General features: G+C 38.5%; 1 protein-coding gene and 1 pseudogene across 2 annotated transcripts in view; both read left to right on the plus strand.

Annotated features, from left to right (window-relative positions):
- Nxph1 (neurexophilin 1) overlaps positions 1 to 21949 on the plus strand; it is a 291250-nt gene that overhangs the window by 23426 nt on the left and 245875 nt on the right. The gene's annotated exons all lie outside the window — the stretch shown is intronic.
- Positions 12348 to 21949, plus strand: part of LOC128098590 (60S ribosomal protein L30-like) — a 151550-nt pseudogene continuing 141948 nt past the window's right edge.

A 21949-nucleotide genomic window follows, 5' to 3' on the forward strand; every position in this document is an offset into this window, starting at 1 on the left:
AAATCCCAGAAGAAATAAATTTCTGGTTTTATGAGGCATGTAATTTGAGTTAGGCTGCCCTTTTATACCTATTTATTTGGTAGGATGGAGGTTGGCAGAAACATTTTGCCTTTGGCTTGTATTTCAGTATATTTCTTTGCTGATGGTTTCTGACTTTCCATTTGCATCCTGCAACTACTTTCTAGATAAGCTTTCCAGTTCTCCAACTACACATTTTAGTCGAGGTATACTCCCAAGCATAGTACTCATATTGGAACCGAGACTCTTATGTCCACAAAGCTCAATTGAATATTTTTGTTCAAGGTGGACTTTATACTGTGAGGGAACTATGAGTTCTTTATTTTTCAAAATGCTTTTAAAGAGGTATTTCAGACTCTTTATCTATAAAAGAGGAATTTTTTTTCTTGGTTTTCCCACTTCATGCATGGTGGTATCAGGGTTGTGCCACTGTATGTAGCTGATGCAAATGAAAAAATAGGGCTGGGGGTCAGATCAGAGGTACCACTCTTGCTTAATGGCCTGAGCTTGATTCCCAGCACTGCAAAATAAAACAGAAGGGTCTCTACTTCTCTGATCTATGTGGTTGAAGTTTCTTAAGCAACTTCAGAGCCTCTTACAAAAACAAGAGAAACAACCAGGTGATAGACTCACACAAAGCCAGTGTGTTCCTGGTTTATATCTGCTAGATCAGAGTTGGTACACTGATGGAGCAAACGCTGAGGTTAGGTAGCAAGAAATCATGGCACAGAAAACAGTTTGGCCTGGAGGCCAGTATTCTAAACACAGCTGAAAAACTAAGAGTTACTCAGACACCATTTTCCCCCACTGGAATGATGCTTTTCATTGCCCTAATTCTTGCCTAGTTTTGTCTTTTTTTCCCCCAAGAACACTTGAAAGGAGCCTCAGAAGGCAGGTAAGCCTGTTTCATTGGTCCATTTGGTCTCATAGCTCTTGGCATTCTCTCGACTGCTCATAAGTGCATTTCTGCAGCATTCTTCTTAGAGGGAACTCCTAGTGAATTCCACAGAAACTATTTGCATATCCATTTCTTGCTTCTCAGGCTGATGGCAAAGGCTGGGTACATGTTATTCTCTCCATCTTCTCTGTGTATAGGTTTCTGTCAGACAAAGGCAGACACTTCTGTCAATTTTTGTTGCCAATTAATGAAAGTAATTTACAGAATTTTTCCCAATCTATAAAATTAAGAAGTTATTTAATCCAATTCCTTCAAGAGCAAAAGAAGGCAGAGTGATTTACTTCTTGTTTAATGTTAAACAGCTAAGTCAGGTTTTTGGAGCAGTTCTTAAAAACGACATATTAAAATGTTCACATGTAACTCCTTCTGTTTAATTCAAATAATTGGCATATCTTTTAAGATTTTATATTTAGTTGTGTGTGTGTGTGTGCCTGTGTGTGTGTTTCTGTGTGTGGGTTTGTGCATATGAATATAATGCCCATAGAGGACAGAAGAGAGTGTTAGATTCACTGGAACTGGAATTACAGGTGGTTGTGAGCCACTTGATGTGAGTGTTGGGATGAAAACTCAGGTTCTCTGCAAGAGGAACACATGCTCTTGACTGCTGAGCAGTCTTTCTACCCCCAGAATTAGAATATCTTAGAAGTTATGAAAATCTGATGTTTTACAAAAAACAAAATTGTGGTGCTAAAGCAATGGAGACCTAATGATACTGCCTCTAGTCTGCCCCTTTCCTATATAATATGTGAGACTTAGCTGATGTGAAATGATGCACAATGATGCTACAAGGAAACTAGTCCCTTATCTTTTTTCTAGGGAAAATTAGGCAAGGAATGATGAAATAAAGATCAATTCAGATCATATAGCTAGTTATGCAAGAGGGATCAAAAGCCAATAGCCTCTCCAAGTCTCGGGATCTATGAAGTAGTGGAATGCACTTAACTGTCCAATATCATTGTTGGCAAGAATAGCCCATAATTAATGAAAGAATGAGATAGATAGATAGATAGATAGATAGATAGATAGATGATAGATAGACAGATAGAGACTGAGAGAAGAGGGGTGTGTTACAATAACTTGAGTAGGACTTACAAATAAAACATTGCAAATTTTGGAGGCTAAATAATCACGACAATGGAATTTGGGGTAAGGCTAAGAATAAACCCATGGCATCTTCCTTTGTAAAAATGGAATCTAGAAGTTGATTGTTGTCCTGGGATCTTATGCATAAGCTTATGATGACATAGAATAATCCCTCTACCACATAGTGTATTTCATATATTGATCCATTCATGACTTTCCTGAGATTCCTCCTTTTTGTTAAAAAAGAAGAGTGTAATGAACATTTTGTAATGTCTCTGTGGTCTAATAAATTAACGCTTATCTAAGAAATTTAGTATTTTCCAGGCAAAGTGGTTAATGAGGACATAAAATTATGCATTTTACCCCCACTTCTAGATGAAAAGATATGAGAGAAGGATGATTAATTTTAGCATGTGGAGGCTTTTCTAGGTTTTATAAATTAAGGCAAATACTGTTCACAAAATTTCTTGGAGATGTGACAAACTGATTTATATTCCATTAATTTAACTCCGTTTAAGCAGAATCGTGAACTTCTGAAATAAAACACAAATTAATTAAATTGCCCAATAGTATAATTACAGTTTCTTCAACAGTGAAAGCAACTTTCAGTGCCAGAATTCTGAAACGATGAACTGTGTTTTCAGTTTTATTTGGGAAAATGAGTAATTGTGCTCTGTCCTGCCATCTTTTTCTACAAACATCAATGCAAATGCATACACTTATTTTTCCTGCTAATAACTTCAGTCTTGCTTTCAGTCTATTAAACTTGACCACTGGAGTTCCCGGATAGTGAAAGAAATTAGGTTTGTGGAGGAGTAAACATAGAAATGGGGTGGAAGGATAGGGAGAAAGAATAAAGACCGGGAGCAGGTATCAGCTCTAATTGTGAAGTCTGTATGCCTGTGAAGGGCGTCATAGGAATCAATGGATGAGCAGATTTGCAATAAATACATGTCATAGGAATAGATTTCTGAATGAAATCTGCTGACTATCTCTTGTAAAGGAGAGCAGTCACGAAGTGTATAAAACATAGGTGCTTAGCTGGACTGAGCTATGCAGAGATAACCCATGAATATGTGTGCAACTTTCTTTAGGATGACAGTTCAGTGTGTGACATTTCTTGTGTTAGTATCAGGTCTTTCTGTCAGTTTTGTTCAGGTGAGTAAACCAAAATGTCTTTATATACAAAAGCAGCTTAGGACATACTGAATTCACTAATATAAGAATGCCAACATATCATTTTATCCCAGACTAAAGTTTTTTGTTTAAGAAATTTTTTTTATTCATTTTATATACCAACCACAGATCCTTCTGTCATCCCTCCTCCCACTCCCCCCAGCCTTCCCTCCACTGACCCACCCTCTATCTTTTCCTCCAAAAGGGAAAGGGCTATCATGGGGAGTCAGCAAAGCCTGGTATGTTCAGTTGAGGCAGGACCAAGCCCCTCCCCCCTGCATCAAGGGTGAGCAAGGCATCCCACCATAGGTAATGGACTCTAGAAAGCCAGCTCATGCACCCAGGGATAGATCCTGATTCCACTGCCAGGGGCCCTTCAAACCGACCAAGCTACACAACTGTGTTCTGTATGCAGAGGGCCTAGTCCAGTCTCGTGCAGGTTCCACAGCTGCCAGACTAAATTTTTATAGCTAAATTTTCTTTTTAATTATTTCTGTTTAATTTTGAGATTATGATATAGTTAAATCATATTCTCCTTCCATTTATTTTATCCAAATTGCCTGTGTACATCTCATGGTTTTACTCATTCTCTCCCATGACCTCAAAGTTCCAAAGATAAAGAGGGACTCTTCTTATATCTTTCCATGTTTATCTATTCATTGTTTTATACTAGATTTCACTAAGAGATAATAAAAAAATCACCAATACTATGTAAATTTAGGTATTAAACCTTGTGAACAAAATTGATTCCTCTTTGCCTGACATTTTGTGTAGAATTTCCCTGAACAAAGTCTATCTCATTAGTGATAGGCTATGATCCATGAGAAGTTTGGACCAACAAGAAGCTTAACTTTCGCATCTTATATCACTCATTGGACATCTCACACTGGCCTCTCCAGATGAACAGTAAGCTAGGAAAAATAAGTCAATGGGTTTTATGCTCCCGGCTTTGGTCTTTTGGCATGATGGCAAGCAAACAGTAAAATAAAACCTGCCTTATAACAGACATAATTGAGTTTACATCTCAGCCCTTCCAATTATTATTTTTTTTTTTTTTTGGTTTTTCGAGACAGGGTTTCTCTGTATAGCTTTGCGCCTTTCCTGGAACTCACTTGGTAGCCCAGACTGGCCTCGAACTCACAGAGATCCGCCTGGCTCTGCCTCCCGAGTGCTGGGATTAAAGGCGTGCGCCACCACAGCCCGGCTAGCCCTTCCAATTATTAGCTGCCTATCATTGGTAGAATTACTTAGGAACAGTCAAGGCTCTGTCACTTTTCTGTGAATAGGGAGATTAGAGTATCCATCTCCCAAGACTTTGAGGAGAATAAACCATCACTTGGCACACGTATGGGCTCATTACATTTCTGAATCTTTGATTTTCTTTCCACTTAGCTCTTGTGTCTAGAATGGTTATGGATCAGGTACTAAAAAGAGCTGGCTTACGCTGATTGGAGAGTACTAGATTTACTCAAAATGCAGTAGGTAGAATTTTCTCAGAGCACCAAGGGCAGGGTAGCTAAGAGGACACTGGAAAAGGGAAGGTTTCACACTCGATCTTGAAATATTCAGGTTTCAACTATCCATCTTCTTGTCACATGACATGACCAGAAGGAGATGGGGGTGGGGTGGGGGAGGGGGGTTCCCATTCTCACTTGCCATCTTTTTTTTTTTCTTTTCTTTTGTTTAACCACTTGAGAAAGAGTAACTTGAATGCAGTAAGATTCTAAAGAAGGGGGTGGGGCAAAGAAAAATGTAAATGAAAAGAATAAAGGAGTACAGAAGACAAAAGAAGGCTTTGCAAAGCCTGCAGAGATTTACTGTTTTGCTCTCTTAAAAAAACCTACAGACACATATACTACACACACATATTCATGCACCATACATAATTATTGTAAACAGTTTGTCTGACCTTATATTTCCACCATCAATCTATGAGAAGGCTATTTTTAAAAATTATTTGAGAATCTCATCTATGTATTCAATGAATATGATCATATACACCAACTCTTTCTCATTTCCAACTTCCACAACTTCCCCTGTATATCTTTCTGGTACTTGACTCTTCTAACATTCTTGTTGTTTTCTCTTCCTCCTGGAGTCTGGGGCCTGGGGATTGCCTACTCCATCTATGCAAGAATTCTGACTGGCTTGATCTTCTTCAGGTCTTGTTCTGGTACCCACTGGTTTGAGTTCATGACTGATAGCCATGCTATGTCCAGAACCCAGCACTTACCAGAACTCATTCCCATCCTCCAGATGTTATATTCTTTTGGCTTCCTTTTCCATGACATTTCCTGAGCTGTGGCAGGGGTGAGGTGTTGATAAATATGACCAATTTAAGGTCAGACACTCAGTGTCTTCTCAACACTTTAATCAGCTGTGCATCACTGCATTGGCTACAGCTCACCATAAAAAGACTCATCTCTGACTTAGGTTGATTGCATCCCAGGTCAATGGGTATGAAGAAAAATAACTAGAAAGGAAATTGGCAACCTAACTATTTAGCCAAATAACAACATCAGGTTCTACCCTAAGGCCTAGGACCTTCCCAGCCATGGGCTTTTGACCAGGGTTACAATGCCAGGTATGAAATTCTCTCCTCTTGAATAGGCATCCAAATATAATCAGAAACCAGGTAGCCACCACATAACAGTCATGTCACATTGTACAAGTATGACACATCTTGCCTGATAGGTTAGATTAATATTGTAGCAGGTTGAGTCCAGCATTGAGGATGATCATTAATGTCTTTTTACCTCCACCACTCTGCAAAGCACCTTCTGGGATTCTAAGAGCTGTACACAGGGATGAAGTTTCCAAGTCAGAGATCTATTTCCTGCAGCCAAAGTATATATTGTCTTCAGCAACAGGCTCTTACCATGGTAGTTGTGTGTATAACCAAGGGTGATGGCAATAGTCTTTGTTGTTTTGGAGACCTCTGGGGCCTCCTAGACCAGTGACTCATAGGTGGTTTCCCATACTGTGAAGGCTGTTTCTTACAACATCTCCAACTTTTTAATCATTGGCATTTGCAATGATGAAAAATAGTAACTCACTTTTCTGTCATGTGTGCTTAATTTTGAGTGATTTTAGCTTTAATTTTCTGCTTGTCAGAGAGTTTAATGGAGTAAGAAGCCCATAGTGGAAATGGGATGCATGTGGTTTTCTTTTCTTATCATTGAAGGCTGTCCTTGGCAGCTAACCCGAAAGTCTTTTACTCTCCCACAAATTCATATAACAAATGTACTTCACTTTAGGCTGGGGCCATATGTAGCCAGGAGCTCATATTCATATGCACTAAGGTTGGCTTTACAGTTAGCCATTGAATGTTTCTTTTCTTTTTTGAGTAAGAGTGAGGTTTGTAAATGATCAGAGTGTACTTTGGTGAACTAATCTGGTGGCATAATGCAGTCCAGGTGGAAGAGAAGACATGGATATCAATATACAGATACTGGCACTGGGGGAGGTGTGTTTGTGTGTGTGTGTGTGTGTGTGTGTGTGTGTAGATTTTAATATGAATAGTGACATTTATAACAGAAAGGACAATTGCCCCAATTCAGAAAGCTTTCCCTTGCAGGAGGAAGTCTTCATTTGGTGGAAATGGCTGAGTGAGAGCCAGCTAGGTTGTCCAGAGGATGACTATGCATCTTTGCAACAACACAGCTTTTCTTTGGAAAATTTGCCAAAGGCCCTCCTTAGTGTGGTTTTTGCAAAGGTTTTAGAATGGTGGAATTTCCCACTTGTTCCTTTATGTACAGGTGACATTGGGGATTGTGTCTCCTGGAGGATTAATTACAATAAAGGGCCTCTCACCCCTGAAAGGCTTCCTATTAGGTCATGGTCCAACTCAGCCTGGGTCGAGCTGGGATGCTTATACAAGGGATGCCTGTGGAGCTCCTGACAAGCAGATAGATGAGCTCTCATTCCTCATGTTGTGCTGCTAGATTCCTGTGACAGCACAGCACTGGATACCAGGAAAGTACTGCAAAGCAGGGGGTATTGTCACAGTCCCTTCCCAGCTGTTGGTTGTTAGCAACAACATCCATTCTGCTGCTGACACGCGGCTCTCCCTGGTGGCACTTACATGGAGGAATTATTTAAACCACTTTAAGACAGTAGAATATTTAAAAGTCAAAATGCCTTCTTTCTAATTATTCCCCAGACCTCACTTAGCAATAGCTGGCTTCATGTCATACAATGTGACTCTCATGGGGCAGATGAAGCATCCTTGGCAAGTTAGTAATAAAACTGGAAGCTGGGCCTGGAAGAGGAAGGAGAAAAGCCCTACCCTCATCCCCACATCCTAAAGTCTTGAGTCCTTTGGGCAGAGCATTTTCAATGGATTGTTCATAACATGTTTGGGGGATTTTTAGGTTTTTTTTTTTTTTGTGAATTGCTTCAATTCACTCATACCATTTGTAATGAAATGATCTGTGAAAAATGTGAAGCAGTGGAAAGGGAATTTTTGTGCATTTGGCCTCTCTTAACTCTCTCTGACTTTCCTGAGTGCCTTGAAAAGTATTTAAAAAACACAAAAGAATTAATGAGTTGGAGGAAATCAAGACCTGGACTGTGGCATTGTCAGGAAGTTAGTAGAATGGGCTTTTGAATATGCTTTGTAATCTTGAAAATGGCATTAAGCAGCTAATGGAGTTGATATCTTAAATACATTCCTAATCCATACACAAAATGGACACTCACTAATCAGTGGTTTGGTACCTCAATTGATATGGGGAAGATGAGTTCTTTTTATTAGGTCAGCAGAACCAGTGATGTATGGAGGCACTAAAACGAGGGGACAGATTAGGCTGCTCTTTGCAATTTTAATTATGAATAGAAAAATAAAATGTAGAAATTTGTGACTGAGGGAATAAAGGTATTGGCAACATTTGCTGGACTTCTGATCTATTCATGTCCTGTTTTTCTTTAGCTTCACATTTAGATAAAGATTTGAAGGGCAGTATGAATTTGCATATTCTTAGTTTTTAATATATTGATAAGGAAGTCAAGGTAGGGAAAATCCATATATCTGATTTCTTCTACTATTTCCCAATGTTATCAATGAAGAAGAAAGATAAGGAAGGAGGCCTGGTCTTAGAGGAAGCTTAGGGGATGCTGTATGTAGTGAATTCACTCCTTATTTATTCATTTTGCATGCCTTGGCTCCCCGTGTGGGAGATGATGTGGAAGAGGGACAGAGGGTCTGGATTTATCCAAATTGATGAGAGTGTGGACCCTCCATGCTAACTCTTAGATCTGGCACCAATGCCCTGGTCTTTTGAAACAGTAGTAGGGTCTGCATCTGTAACATTCAGGTAATAGCTTTTCTCAACTCCCGGGCTGTTTTGAGGATGATTAATACAAATGGGAGAAATGTTAAGCACTTAGCTTACTGCTTGATATTTAGTGTTGAGCGAATTTTCTTTGAAAACTTTAACATTATTTGGGAGTGACTCCTGCAGAATCCTACCACTATTAGAGCAATTTTTTTCAAATGTGAACGTCTGTGGCTACACTGATTCTTTTGGATTTCCCTTATAATGGTACTTAAAGTATGCGTGGCTTTAACTAAAATCTGGTTTAAAAGGTCACTGTATTTTACAAGTCTGTGAAAGGATATTAGTAACTAAGTGCTCTGAAATGAGAATCCACAGAAGCATCAGGTGATGAGGCCTCATCTAGAACTCCCCCTAAGGTCATATCATGCATATTTGCATAGAGTTGGCATATAATTTACAGACGCTCTCTGTCTCTTCTGAGATATTCTCAACTTAGGCTTCTATTATGGCTCCCCTTAGGACACTAATTTCCTGAGTTTCTCTAATCTTCCTACAGACTCTCTTCCATCTGAAACTCTTTATGTTGTTAATTTTCTGAAACTGGAGCCCAAGACAGAAGATATATAAGTTAAGTGAGAGGCAGCGTAAGAGGCTGGCATAAACCTTTGCTAAGGTATTGTAGCCCACTTATTAAAATGTGGAATTGTTGGCCTGCTGTCTTTAGGTCTTGCCAAAACCTTCTGGAGGCTTAGAGGAATTAGATTGTAACTAGGACCAGTTGCTTAATGTGAGTGATCAGTGAAAAGCTAGCAAACACTCTCAATTTAGAACTGTTTGGAAACAAATAGACATTTTTTTTTGAAGACAGGAGTTACTGTGTGTTTGTCCTATTTTCTTTTGAAAATTTATTACTAAACATTGCTGTTTGTTTAGAGGTTAATTTCAAGTTTTTCAGAGCATCTCACACTATCAGTATTATTGATTACATTCTGCTGGGATGTCTGTAATTTATATGCAGTTAATTAATAAAGTTTATTGAGCATTTAACGGTGAGATAAATTGCACAAAAATAAAGAGAAAAGTAATAGTGATCCATTTATACCTCATTTAAATTAAGCAGGAAAAATAAAGAACATGCTATATACCACATATGTACGTATCTACCAAATTTTCTTAGACAAACTTATCAGGCAACAAACATGTAATCAAGTCTTTCCAGAATACAAAATATATTATATTGTCTGAAATCAAACCTGTAACTTAGGTAGGACATGAAAAGTCAGACAAACATCAGACAATTTCTCATCTTAGCAACATAGGTAAGTTTACAAAAGGTGAAGTGGGGCTGTCATTCAAGTCAGGGCATGCTCTAGTCTCCTGCAAGGCTGTTTACCCTATTGTAATGTTCAGTGTTTTAGGCAATGTGGTTCCAGGTCTTGCCTATGCAGGTGAAATGTATCTATTGTAGGAATGAGGCTGACATGTGGTCAGATTGTTTGGACTGAGTTTAGTTAAAGTATCTAGGGTTGGCTGTGACTCGGTGTTCGAGCTGGTATACAGTCTGTTTGTCTTCTGTGCTGCACTTGCCTTGTCAGACGGGTCATGCCAAGACCTACTTTAACCGCTAGGATGACTGAACACACATATAAATTACATCAGTATGTCACCCAAGGATGTGAGGAATTTAAATAGTCAATGTTCTTGATAGACAGACAGATTGTCAGATAGTACATTCAGAAATCCTGAATTTGGAAATCATTTTTCTGCAAAGAAAAACATTTCACTTTATTAATGACTCTTTTTATAATTCTTAGGAATTCATATTTTACTCAAATCCTGGCTTCTTTTGAATTTTAAAACATTTAGTGTCAACTGCCATTTTTTTAGGGAAAAATGCAGAGCAGACATAGGCACAGAGTTGAGGAAGAGAGACCTGGTACCTAGCTGGGCCAGTAAGGAATTCTCAGATTTGTACAGGAGGTTGGAGAAGGAGGGAACATGAAATAAACACCCACCTTTCAGACCCCTGCTCATGCATTCTGCAGCCTTATCTTCATAAAGATTTTTTATAATGGCTCTTTGTCAAGTTCTTTCAAATGTCCTGCCAACCAATTATCGTAAAAACCTTGCTGAAAAGGTGCTATTTTTGTGGAATGCTTTCAGAGATGGCAATTGTGAACTCTGCTTCTCTCTACCAGCTCTGCCTGTGGGATGATGAAAATTGACCTTTCTTATAAAAACGGGAGGAAATAGCAGGATGGATAGCCTGGACATGAGGATGCGATCTTACAAAATTCTCCAGTTCAAGGTTTTAAAAAATTCTCTGGAGGTTAGGGCACAGACAGGAATGGGAGAATAACTTAGAATCTATTGGGTTTCCTTTGTGTGACTGGGCAGGGGGAAGATGAAAAGGGATGGTGTTGGGTTTTCTAGTGGTAAAATTAGAGCTATTTCAGCAGGCTTGAATCTGAATAATTTATGTGGAATTTCCAAGGTTAGTTTTAACTTTTCAGGATTAGAGAGAATAAGAGTTGGACATGGACCTTTGAATTACATTCTTTATGGTAGAGATTAGGTGGTAGAGCACACTCTATAATACAGGCTGCAGGTAAAAAGGATTTATAAGTGGAATTGCTCTTTACTTTGACGGGAAGGACTTACAGGCAGTGAGAGCTCTGGGTCACAGGACTATCATTAACATAAAGTATATGTCCCCATGAAACTGACCATTCCTTCAGAATGGGTAGGAGGAAAGAGAGTGCAGAAGGATGAACATTAAAACATCATAATGTCTCAGGTTTGCTGTTCCGAGTAGCAACTGCTCCGTCAAGACTGTGAATAGATGGTGAAAAGGATGGAAGACAATTTCTTTTAGGAACTCATTTTGTTTTTGTAGTACAGAAAGATCCTGATGTGGCATGGATTAAGGAAAGGCATTTGTCCACAGCCTTCAGCTTAACAGAGAAGCTACTCAACTACTTTTCAACTCTTATGCTCGAACCTTCTCTCTTTCATATATATATATATATATATATATATATATATATATATATATATATATTCTCTCTGTGTGCATTTTGTTCCCTGGAGTCAAGATCAATTTATTTTTGGAAGTTTTCCTTTTCTCATGAAACTAAACGCTATATTACTCTTTCACATTTCTTACTATAAACATGTATGACAGATATTACTTTGTTAGAAAATATAGAGAATGGCATTTTAAATTCTTTTTATTCAAAGAAGAGGTTGTAAACAATATGTAGTCTATAATCTAAAGGCAAATTTACCATTATGTTAATATGAATATTTTCTCCCTGAGAGGTGCATTGTAGATAGTTCTTAGTCATTTATCTATTCATGTATTTACTTACTTTTTTCTCCCCTACAGTATGGCCATAAAAACAAAAATATTATTTTATCATGGGTAAGCATGTAGCAGCAATATGTCACTTATTATGTATTTCAGACTGACTCCTTTCCATTTTTATAGAAAGTTTATCTTCTTTTTGTGCTAAGGAGAAAGAAAAATAAGTCAGTAATGCATTTGCATGCACATTGGAGCTTCATTAATTTGTGGTGATTGTACTTTGACTCATACAACAGGCCGGCTTCTGTTTGACTTTGTTTAAGTCATTTGAGCGCTTGGGGACTGTTTCCTCATCTGTATAATAAGGGACTGCACTAAGTGGTCCCTCAGGTCCTTCTGGAATTCTGTGATTTTATGAGTGAACATTTTTCAAAGTACTTTTATATTCACAATTTTATTTGATTCCCTGACCACCCAGTAAGAGAGAGAAGATCATTGGCATATTACAAAAAAGGACTGAACAACAATGGGCTTGGATGTTTTGTCGAAAGTCACCCTGAATCAGAGCTGGTGTGAGACTACAGTTGCCCTTGTGGTTCCAAGCTCTGTCACTGGGCTGTCTGGTGGCTTGCCCCTAGTGATATCAGAGACTCCCCAACTGGAAGCCGTGCTCATTGCATGGGCCCAAGGGCCTGGTAGAGAAGAGTTTTGGGTAGGATACCACTTTCTCAGAATGCTCTGGTGGCAGGAAAGATGGTGCAAAACAAACAAACAAACAAAAAACAAAAACAAAACAAAATACAAAAACCAAACCAAACCAAACCAAACCAAACAAACAAAAAAAACCAAACCCCAAACAAACAAACAACCATCCTAGGCCAAAGCAGGGAAGCTGTTCATTGAACATTATTACTCTCAGCCCCTACAAAGTAAAATTTTTGTGTTAAAGGCATCACTCCTTGGCCACAAGAGTCCCACTTACCTTTTGGATACAAAAGCTCCTATAGAAGAATCCACTGAAAGAAAGAAACCCATTTAGCAGTGGGTTTCCTAAAGGCTTCTAGAAATTTGGAAAAGCCATAACTACTCCAGCGTCCCAGCTTCAACGTGTCAATAACAGGGAGTTGAGAAAGTTCCCTTCTTCACTGGAGCATCTGCAGATCGCACCCAAAGGGACCACTTATTACTAGTGCTGAACTAGAGAGTTCTAGGGAAAGACATAGATGAGAGCTGCTTCTCCAGTCATGGTGTTTAGATATGGTGTATTTGACGATCCTTTTGATTTTTTCTTACAATAACTATAACTAGATTTTCAGGGACCAACCTGTGGATTGAGTCTTCAGTGTAAGGAAATGACTACTATCAAGTATTTAGAACTCTAAATGCTTCAGCCATGCAGCTGTCCCAGCCCAGACTCGTAAACCACAGACAGTAGCAGGTTGCATCATCTAAGTTACTTGTTTCAATGCATTACACACAGGCTGTGTTATCTATCACAAATAAACAAGAATGTCTTTTTTCCCACTGCTATTGATTTTCTCATGATGACTATTCCTCTGCACTCTTGACAGGATGACAGTCAGGTGACATTGCTAGTGTTCTTTTATACCCCCCCCCATCTAAAAGTAGAACGGGAGTGGGTAGACTCAGCTAAAATTCCACTTAAATAACTGTCCTCTTATTGGATTTATCTAGATTATTTATTATTGTACTTATTATTGTATCTGTGCCGCACATCTTAACTTCCTCCACCTAACTTTAGTTTTGTTTTAACCTGCACTTTTTTACTTTGTGCTCACTACGTAAGAGCTTATTTCTCAGTTATCATATCCAAAACTCTTCTCTACCAGGCCCTTGGGCCCATGCAATGAGCATGGCTTCCAGTTGGGGAGTCTCTGATATCACTAGGGGCAGTGGCTGCAAGTGGACACTGGAATGCTGCAGTTTCCTAGAAGAAAGTGTGCTGCCAACCTGAGTGATGACCCACCTCCCATTTAATTCCTTTTTTGGTCCAACTTGACAAGTCTACATGAATCTACCCCCAAAAGAACACGTATTTTCCACGTGTGTAGGATGTCATTTCCTCTTTATAGGCTACTCTGGTTTCAATTTTCACTTGAGCTGTTGCAGGTATATGGAGCCCACCTCAAGTTACTCAGGAGTTTGATAAATAGCTTGACCATCAATGAGTGGATAGCTCATGAGCCAGTCTGAAATGGGCCTTCTGGGACTATACTGAATCAAAAAGCCAGGTTTCTAGAGGTCCATAGGCAATTAACAGTAACACTGATCTTCCTGAATTTTAACTGTTGCTTTGTCAAAGTTTGATGCTCTGTTTTATCACATTTATTTTCATCATTTTAACTGGGATTGTGAGAGGATTTAGATGGAAATGAGATAAGCAATCAAAGATGGTCTTCTAGTTGCTGCATGTGTTGCTGTTTTTAAACTTCAGAATTGATGTGAACAATTTTTATGTCAAGTTTTCATCAGATGGGTGGAGTTCAAAAGGACACAGAAAAACCAAAGCCATATATACATATGTATTTAAATACGTATCACAATTGGTATATATAGAGAAACAGTACTGAAGAAAATCTCTCACAGCCCTTTGCAAAATAAACTCATGTTAGCATGTTGAACATCTTATTGTCTTCTTGGCTATGTCTCATGTTTACTTTTCTCCTTCATGTACATAAAAGTATACAAATTCCTGTAGGTTTAAACTCAACTACAAAAGTTAGTATGTGCATGCAAACTGTTTTTAACGTGCTTTTATTGTTGGCCATTATACTGGATGTTCCCAGAAGTGTTAGAAAATGTAATTTTTGTAGTTGTTAATAGCAACTCACAGGGTTCTACTTAATCCAGCTGTCTTAGTTTTCTATTACAGTGACAAAGCACCATGACCAAGGCAACTTACAAAAAAGGGTGGTTGGTTTGGGGGCTTGCTTACAGTTTTCATGAGTGAATCCATTAGTATGGCAGCAGTCAGGCCTGGAACTGGAGCAGTAGCTGGGAGTTTACATATGATCTACAAGTGAGAGCCAGAGAGAGAGAGAGAGAGACAGACAGACAGACAGACAGACAGAGACAGAGAGAGACAGACAGAGACAGAGAGAGACAGACAGACAGACAGACAGACAAAGAGACAGAGACAGAGAGAGACAGGGACACAGACAGACAGACACACAGACACACACACACACACACACACACACACACACACACACACACACGGGGTGGGGGACACATAGGAGTGGATGAGCCCCAGCTAATTGGGAATGGCATAGGCTTTTGAAACCTTAAAGCCAATCTCTAGTGACACATCTCCAACAAGGCCATGCCTCCTAATTCTTCTTAAACATTTCCACCAACCAAGAACCAAGCATTCAAATACGCAAGTGTATGGGGACCATTCTCTTCCAAACCTCCACATGAGCTGTAGTCATTTACATCTCCATTTTAATCTGCTTCATCCAAGCCTACCTTTCCCACATTCCTTTTTGCCAACTTCACTTCAGACCCATCTTTCTACTTTTAGTACATTATCCTCCTTCTGGTTGTTCTCTTTCTTTTTCCCTTCCCTTTCAGCTGGATTTCAGGATAAACACATTGTTAAACTCTGGCCACACTTCAGTGCCCCTTCTTTCAGTCCGAGCAGGATGCACATGGCTGAGCCCGTGTGAGTGTGGAAACAGTTGTGAGGGCAGGGAGGTAACTGGTGAGCTTTGCTTGGCATCCTCCCTCCTTGGGAGACCACCCTGGTTTGGAGGGGGATGAGGCATGGTTTCACTGTCTGACTGAAGAAGAACCTGGTGGCATTTGGAATGAGATCTCTACTAGCATGTGTGTTCTATGACACTGATCTCTAGGGTTTTTTTTGTTTTTGTTTTGTTTGTTTGTATTTTAAAATCATATTCAGGTCTTCTATTTCTTCTCAATGCCACCAGGTTTCCCTCATCTTGCCTATAACCGTATTTTTGTTTATTGACTGTTAGGGCAATCAGTCTGAGGTAGGATGACTCTAGTGACAATGTTGGTATTTCTTGAAAGTCATCTGATAAGTTTCTAGTAGGATATGTGTATATATATACACAAATATATATATATATATATATATATATATATATATGTATATATATATATATTTGTGGTCAAAACCGCTTTTCTGAATCTGAAAATATTTATGAATCTTCCATTCTGAAGAAATTTAATTACTTTCCCTGTTCTGTATGTTGCCTTAAGGAAGTTCATGACTCTCTTAATACCTCCTGATCTTGGCAGCGCCTTTCAGTGAGCATTTATATGGGGCACACGTATCTCCACAACCCTTGCTCTTTGGTGAAATCTGTCCACATATCCCTTCCCCAGTTTCTCACTGGTTTTCCAAACATGCTCTTTCCAAGTCCCTGACTGTCCAGTCAGGGAAAGTGGTGTCAGTGAATGTGGACATTTGTAGAAAACAATCCTGATTCTTTCTCTGAGGCACCTACCTTCTTCTCTCAGGCAACCACTTACTTGTCCCTATATTTTTCAATTTTCTCAGCTCAATTGCATCTTCACATTCCTAGAATAAGACATGGCTTTTTTGACCCTCTCTCTTGCTCACCTGAATATTGTGTTTTTTTTTTTTTTTGTAGGGGGCACTAAATTTAGACCAAATTAATTTTTTCCTATCCAACATGACTCAAACTTTAGCCTTCATTTACTTTGATCCCCCATATTCATATTTTAGGCTGACATTCATGGTAATATTTTAGTTTTAAAAATCAATAGTGTGCTGCTCTTTTTTCTATTTTTAGTGATATTATACATTACATTTCATCAGATCTGATACACATAATTGAAACTATGTGTATTAGTTACTTTCCCCTCATTAACAATGAAGTATGTCCCCCCCCCAACAGTTTGTGTTAGAAAACATAATAATACATTTCTGTGGTTAAGATCTAGCAAGGTAGAACTATTCCTGGAGTTGATAAGAGCTGGCCACAGCCCTTGCATTCACCCCAGATATACTGAAATTTAAAAATTTGCACAAGGATTTCATTCCAAACACAGGCATGTAAGCTCAGTGTGGTTGCAATCTTGTGAGACTTGAGGTTTATATCTGCATGTTGGTGTGAGTAAGCAGCACCCCAAAACACATTGTTGGAACAATTCCTTCTTTCTCTCTTGGGTCTAAAGTTCAGGAGACATTGTGAGGTAAAACTCCCATAAGGTCCTACTCTTTCTGATTTGGGATTGCAAATTTCCACAGTTCCCATAAGCAACTGAAAAAAATAAAAAAAAAAGGAAAAACTTGCCCTGTAAGAGACTGGTATATTCTCCACTTTCGATTTATGCATCTTTTTCATTTCTTTGTAGTTTGTTTCAGATGGCTAGTACTTTAGGTGTTCGTTCTAGGTGGTCAGGCTGAGCTGTCTACTGATCCAGTCAATGACCTGCATTTCCTTGATATGAGGATAACTGAGGAGACAGCAGTAACATTCTGCTCTTGACTTTTTAGCCTTTTGCTATAAGAACATATTAATTATAATCCATAAGACAGAGGATACTGTATAATTAAAGGAGGAACATGCAAATGTGTTTAATTTTTATCACATCTTTAATGGACTTCTTAATATAACTCTAGGTTAAATGGCATTTTAGTGCTTGAGTTAGAACAATGATTCTTAATAGGAGTCACCTCCTGGTTCAGAGATAGTGGAGGGGTGATGGCTGTGTCAGGGTCATGTAGAGGAGAGTTTGATGCACTACCTTAGGCAAACATGATTTCTGAATCGAACAGTTATCACTACTTAGTGATATTGTTGTTCTATGTCTCATCTATATTATAATAGAAAAATGTTAGGGCCCAAAGAAGTAGATTGTCATTCAGCTCTTCATTGTAATACTTTTTTCAATTGTCTGACTCCATATTAGATTATAAGTCTGTAATGGCATGGGTCATGTCTACATTACTAATCATTAATCTTATTAATTACTACTATCTTTCCTAATGATTTGAATCTCATTGCTGCACATGAAGCTGGTATTGACTAGCCATGCGCTGAATGAATAAAAGGATAGATGATGGCAGAGAGAACTGTAGCTGGAGAGCTCTGTAAGGGTGAAGTTGGGTTGTCTATTTACAAATTGCCTTGCATTGCCATTTGCAAACGTATGCCATTGCCTTCTCCCCTTCAAAAGGTCATCAGAAGAAAATGTGAGTTATACAAAAACTGTCCATTATATAAATAATATAAATGAAAATATAATGGACAATGGCTCAGTACATGAATTCACCATGTTGAAATGAAAAATATTCAGAAATGAAGGTATAAAGGGCAGGAAAAACTCAGAAATAAAAGACTAACTAGAATAAATATAAGAATGGATAATATAGTAGATAATATAAGAAATACAACAAGTGAAAAAAGAAAAACAGTTTTGGAGACCAAAATACATGAAATGTGAATAAGTTTTGAATAAAAGATTCAGTATCAGAGTTGACGAGATAGCTCATCAGCTAAACATGCTTTCCACCAAACCTGATGAGCTGAGTTTAATCCCTGGAACCCACATGACGGTAGGAGGGAACTGGCTCCTCCAAGCTATCCTCTAACTTCTACAAGTGTTCCTTGACACATGTACTCAGCATGTACAAATGAGTAATTTTGACAAAAAAGGTCCAAGAATATTTATAATTGGAACTTTTGAAGAAGTAACCAAAAGAGCAGAAAAATTTCTAATAATGAAAATTACAGAAAAAAATTTCCTGAAGAAACAGAGAAGTCTGTACTTCAGACTGACAATCCAAACCAACGGATGCCAAGATATGCTCCAGTAAAACCTGGTGCAAAAGGAAAAGGCCCTCATTTGCATATCTTAATAAAACAGGAAGTGATTTATAAGGGAAAAATAATTAGATTTTTATCAGACTTTTTTTGATGGCAATGTTTTATGCCAGAGGAAAATGAAGCAATATATTTAAGGAATTCAAAGAGAGAAAATGTGGCACAAAGAGTTTTGTAACTAGAGAAAATGACTTTTGAGCATAACTGGCACCAATTATCCTCAGCACACACTAACCCAAAGAATGTTGTCCCTGGATTTCCTGAGGAAGGTAGACAATGAGCCTTGTGTAGTGAAAATTATGTGAGAGAGAATGGCATAAGGATGGCTGGTGAGCACTGAACATGGAGTTATTTGGAGAGCTGAACTTCGATGTGGGCTAAAAAGAGAAAGTATCTCTGAAACAATACATTAAAATGCAAGTAAAGAATAACTGTAAAGATGAGGATATGATCAAGCAATCATATTGAACAAAATCTTCAAAACTATGTCTATCAATCGCACTGGCAGTAATACTGTTGCTTTTTGTTGGGCATGTAATTTGCAGGAAAAATAAATGAGTGATTGTGTGATTATTTTCTGTTCATATTTTATCTAGCATTAGAACCTTTGTATAGAAGAAAGAATACACAAATGTGATATTAAAAAATTGAATAAAAGACCTGTTCTTCCATTTTGAAGTGGAGAGGAATTGTGTGGACTCATGACATAACTTAAATGTACAAATATATGCCCATGTCTGTAGATGATTTTCTAAATGGTCTTATTAAATAAAAAACATGCAGCCAGATACAGGGTTAAAGCCTGAGAGAAATCAGAGGAATAGGAACAGCCGCAAGCTAACCTCACCTCATGGATACCTCAGCTTTCAAATGGGAGCGACTTCCTGTCTACCCACGCCTATATGCCTTGCTCTTCTGCCATCTGTTTTGCTCTCTCTGTCCAGCTACATCACTTCCTCTTCCTGCCCAGCTCTGTCATTTCCTGTCTGTCTGTACAGACCTCCAGACCTCCATGGTTAACTAGTGCTGGAATTTAAGGCATGTGTCACCACACCTGACTTGTTTGTTCACTTATAACGGCTGGCTTTTTCCTCTGATCTCCAGGCAAGCTTTATTTATTAAAGCACAAATAAAGTATCACCACACATGTCTAATTTCTTCCTACTGGAGAAGCCTACAAACAATACACTAACATCAAAGGGCACACCTAAAACTCGGGATGTAGTGTTTTTGAAATAATGTTTCCACTAAAAGAAACCAGGTCTTCTCAGAACAGTCTTTAATTTCAGGCCCAGGACAAGAAATATATAAAATGAATCCAGAACATCGTGTTGAAACACTTACACAGGAAATTGCAAACAACTGTGGACTTGTGTGAGAAACTCAGGAGCAAACTTTAAGTTATCTTTTTTTTTTTTTTTTTTTTTTTTTTTTGGGTTTTTTGAGACAGGGTTTCTCTGTGTAGCTTTGCGCCTTTCCTGGGACTCACTTGGTAGCCCAGGCTGGCCTCGAACTCACAGAGATCCGCCTGGCTCTGCCTCCCAAGTGCTGGGATTAAAGGCGTGCGCCACCACCGCCCGGCTAAGTTATCTTTTTTATATAAATAAAATAAAATGAATATTTATATTTATTTAAGAATTTTCTCAATAGGAAGTTTAATGGGACAATTTAAACTTCAAACACCTTATAACTGCAATGGAGTCAAACCCATAAATTTAGTTTTGATGCATGAATTCCCAGTATAGTTGTTCCTCAATATCTCTCTGATTTTTATATCAATAGATTCAACTTTCTTTGGATTGAAAATACTTTTTTAAAAAGAAACTGTCTCTATGTTATATATATATATGATATATATATCACATATATATATATGGTTTTAAAAGTAATAATTTCCTAAACAATGTGTTATAACAACCATTTACATAACATTTATAATGTATTAGGTATCATAAATAACCTAGAGATGAATTAACCTACAAACAGGTTATATGCAAATTCTATGTCATTTTGTATAAAGAACTTGTCTGTTTATGGATTTTGGTACCCAGGGGTTTCTGATTTAGGCAGTGCGTTCAGTGCATTCAACAATAACTCATTAAACTGCGCTCATGTTTTATGTGTTAGGTATTTAAAATTATAAGTTTAAAACAACAAAAGCACAAAAGTTTGAATGTTTTTTCCCCTCTCTCAAGCCAGTTCTGTGGTTTTTCTCACCTCTGTGATCTGAGATCTTATTACAGTCGAAAGACACTTGAAGGAAGTCGGGAGAGCCACCTTTACTTAAAAGTGCGCACAGCGCAGCAGAAAATACCCACCGTTCCAAACAGACACCATTCCTTCCGGTGCACAGAATTTCTCTACAATGTATCTGCCTCCAGGGAAAAACAATGTGACAGAGGCTTGTTGTCCCTTGTGAGAAGTTCTAAGAGCTGGTGTCAAGGCAGTAATGCCCAGTGGGCTAGACCGTTGCCCTAAGTGGCTTACTTACGTCTTTGCGCTCCTTGAACAGCTGCTTACAATGCCCACAAAAGCAGGGCTTTCCAGACACTAGAGTTAATCTTTGTTTAATCTAGCCCTCCATTGTGAGCACTCTGTCACCTGGGAATTGGAAGAAGAAAAATGAGTCACCAGGACTCATATGCTGTGGAAGGCAAGCTACCCCCACCCCAAGCAGTCCTGGAATTCAGATCTTTCGTTGCTTAGTGACTCACTAAGTGTTTGCAATCACTGTTCGCACATTTGGTTGTCGTCGAGATGGATGTTTCTAAAGGAATTATTTCTTCATCTTGTGGTGAGGCTCTTTTTATCTTCCAGACACTTCAATTACTGACAGGAAGTGGACACAAGAGGCTTGAGTAGCAGGGTTTCACTCAGATCCCAGGGCTTGGAAAGGAGAAACTATGTTTCCTCTTGTGCTAAATGATTGATGAACCATAAAGCCTGCTTGGTGGACACTCACACAGACTTCTATTTTTTTTTTTTTTTTTTTTTGGTTTTTCGAGACAGGGTTTCTCTGTGTCGTTTTGGTTTTGGTGTCTGTCCTGGATCTTGCTCTGTAGACCAGGCTGGCCTCGAACTCACAGAGATCCGCCTGACTCTGCCTCCCGAGTGCTGGGATTAAAGGTGTGCTGCCACTGTTGCCTGGCTTTGTTTTTTGTTTTTTAATTTAATTTAATTTTGCATGTGGTATTGTGTGTATGGTGTGTGTATTTGTTAGCGTAGGAATGAGGTTGAGGGTGTTCTTGCATGTGGGTACATTTGTGTAGAGGTCCAAGGTGACCTT

This window comes from Peromyscus californicus, unplaced genomic scaffold (assembly GCF_007827085.1).
Source record: "Peromyscus californicus insignis strain IS unplaced genomic scaffold, ASM782708v3 Scaffold_6__1_contigs__length_162567912, whole genome shotgun sequence".
Lineage (NCBI taxonomy): Eukaryota > Metazoa > Chordata > Mammalia > Rodentia > Cricetidae > Peromyscus > Peromyscus californicus.